Source organism: Chaetura pelagica, unplaced genomic scaffold (genome assembly GCF_000747805.2).
Source record: "Chaetura pelagica isolate M959 unplaced genomic scaffold, ChaPel_1.0 scaffold13, whole genome shotgun sequence".
NCBI lineage: Eukaryota > Metazoa > Chordata > Aves > Apodiformes > Apodidae > Chaetura > Chaetura pelagica.
In genome coordinates, this window is record NW_009954543.1 from 337785 (window position 1) to 340916 (window position 3132).

The window sequence follows — 3132 nt, forward strand, 5'->3', positions numbered from 1 at the left end:
TGTTTTTTGTGTTAGTTTTCTCTGATCGGGGGGGGGGGGGGGGGGGGGTGAAGAGAAGGAGACAGGCCTTACATGGCCGTAATCTAGAGCCTGCATCCCACAAATGCAACTCTGCAAGTTCACAGGCAGTTCCAGGAACTGTTGCCTACTTGCCTTTCACAGGCTCTCTTACAAGTTTTCCTCTCTCAGGCAGAAGTTGTTATTCAAGTTCCCTGGAAAGGTACATACAGATTTACAGCCAGCGATCCTAGGTGAGCTCATGAATCAGGCACAATCCATCAACTGAGCACAGATGCTCCCCCTTGCACCCCCCCACTCCTTCTGTAACTGTAATTCAGTTCCTAAACTCGGGCAAATTCATCAGTGGCTCCTCATGATGACACACACTCACACTGGTGATTGCTGATGTGAATGGCCACAGCAGGAAATTATGCTGGTTTTGGGCAAAGGGTAGAAATAGGTCATTTCTTTTGGGTAGCTTAAGCACTGGATGCTCTAATTCACTTAATTTCTATTTCAATTGCTTACATCATATTATTACTCTGAAATGCACTTAACTTCGTTTTGAAACTGTTTATCTCATGTTAATGAGGGTAGAGCAGCAGACGCCAGCCTGTGGGCTTAAAAGAGAAGTTACATGCCAGAGGTCTGTGCACGTCTCCAGTAATCTAAGGGGAAAGGTAAACTCATGATCCCTCCACATCTAAGATTGCCCTATGGTCCAGCCAGGCACAGCCCTGCTCCGACCGCTCCAAGCCAGGGCTTAGGGCAGGATGCCAGCACCAGAGTGAGCAGCACCAGAGCTTCCTGCAGAAGGAGTCAGCTGCTCTGGGCTTCATTCTAGTGAGGCTGACTTGGAGGGCTGCAACCCTGCACTCCTCGCTGGCTTCTTCAGGTCACAGGGGGTGATGGGAGATGTTAGCTGCCGTTTGTAGCCTCAAATTTAGCATTGTGTTTATGAGCCACAAGGACTGTGATTACATCTCTAGTCTGAGCAATGTTCTGAGGCCATGCTGGTATCTAATTACCTTCTCCACTTCTGGCAGCTGAGGAAATGAAGACCTGCCTGTGACACTGTGGTGAAACAGAGGGAATAGGAAAGAAGAGTGACACCTTCAAAATATCACCTTCAGGTGCTTTCTGTGACCTTGTGCATGCTCTTCAGCCAGCACCTGCAGCTGGGACGGGTGCTTATCCTGGAGATTTGCTCTTCCCGTCCCCAGCTCCTGTTACCGTGGTGGAGGTGAGGGTTTGCTGGAGCCACAGTCACCCCTGGCCAGGCTGCCCCAGGCAGTTGTGATGAGTGAGGTTGTGCTGTGGTTGAGGTGGCACAGAGCAGAAGGATCTGTACAGTGAAGGACTTGGCAACCCACAGCTCCCTAAGAGGTGCCTCGAATGTAGGAGGTCCTTGATTGCATGGACATGCCTGTCCTGAGGGGACAGGAGGTACCCTGGTAGAGATTCACTCTAAAGAGTATGGTTGGCTGCCTTGGCACAGATACCTGTCCTCCATCCATGGTGACTATCTGGTCTCTACTTTGTTTTTCTTTTTTCACTTGGCTCCAAGTCTTAATTTCCCTGTGCAGCTGCTGCCATTGATGCATTCCCCAGGGCCAGTGGCTGCTCCACAAGTACGTTTCTGGTGGTGTGGAGGGAGTAAGGCTGGTTCCACCATAGAGCTGTATGGTATGAAGGGTTGAATCCTGTGACCCGGTGCCACAGGGAAGAAAGCCATTACTAATCCCAGCCACCCAGCGGCCCCGCCTGCCCAGCAGGATCAATGGCGCCATCTCGGCCCCATTATGTTGACTCTGAATCAGTGAGTAACAAGGAGCTGGGAGGAGAGGGCTCCTCCCTATCTGGGGTATTGCTGCCTGCCTGGGACAGTCAGGTCCTCCTTTACTCCTCCTCGATTTTGGAAGAGGTGGTGGAGCACTCAGCAGCCCTTACGCTGGCAGGCTAGCCCAGAGCCTAGAGGATGGCAGGCAGAGACCCTGCTGGGTTGCATGCCAGGCTTGCCAGCCCCAGGAGCACGGTACAAGCACGGGTGCTGTGCACCCTCCCCGCTGAGGCCAACCAGTCTGCTGGCAGGCAGGAGTGGATCTTGGAGCCATTTCCAGGGAACAGGCTGGCACTGGCGAAAGCAGGGAGGCGGTGGCTACCTCCTTGTCCCCACGTTCACGCAAGATTGGGGATCCAGCATTTAGAAAAAGGTCCCACTGAGAACTTGCCCATCTGCTGCCACTCCGCTCACAAAGACATAGGGAGCTGGCTTTTCAGACTATACCATTTAAGGAGTTCCTCAGCTGAGCGAACCTCGGCTGACCTCAGGGTATACTGAGTTTCCAGCTCAGTCGAGCAGTGTTTCAGTTGAAAACATGCCACCCAAAACTTCCCGCCCCGCATCTGGGGGCAGGGGGGCTGTGGGAAGATGGGCAGCAAACAGTGATGCGTGGAAAGCAAGGGGATGTTGGGTAAGCGAGTCTCAGCTGTAGCCAGGTCCCTTTCCTAGGAGGATGTTGCAGACCAGCAGGACCAGCTTGAATGCGCAGCAGCTTCTGGCAGCTGCCGGGACAGGGGGGATGGGAGGGCCCCAGGCCTGCAGCACCAGCAGGGCTGCAAGTCAGGGCGCAGGAGCGTCGCCCCAGCGATAGAGTGTTTACAAAGGTGGAAAACAGTAATAACACGCATTGTGCTCCTCCTGTTGTTTCAACAAGACCAAGGTGTGCACCGGGGAGCGTGTGTGTGTATGTGCATGTGCACATACATGCACTCGCTGTGGCTGGCGCGGGAGCCTCTCCGCGCAGGATTATTCCAGTCAGTCCTGCAGTCAATACTGACAAATACAGTATACGTCCTGTCTTGCCTACAGAAGCAAGGGAGCAGTGGCAGGCTTGATGCTTTCCTCTCTCTTGTAAAAGACCCAGAGTGTTTTCAGCAGCGCAGGGAGTTGGGGTCCCTGCGGTGCAGGGTTGGGCTGCTGCTGCACCGAGCCGGTGGGGAGGCAGTGGCTGCCAACTGGGCACCTTCCTCACCGACAGTTCACCCATCTGTGCTCTGCCCTCTCAGCATGCTGCACAAGACAGGGCTTCAGTGGAAAATGAGGGGGGGGGGGGGGAAAAAAAAAAAAAA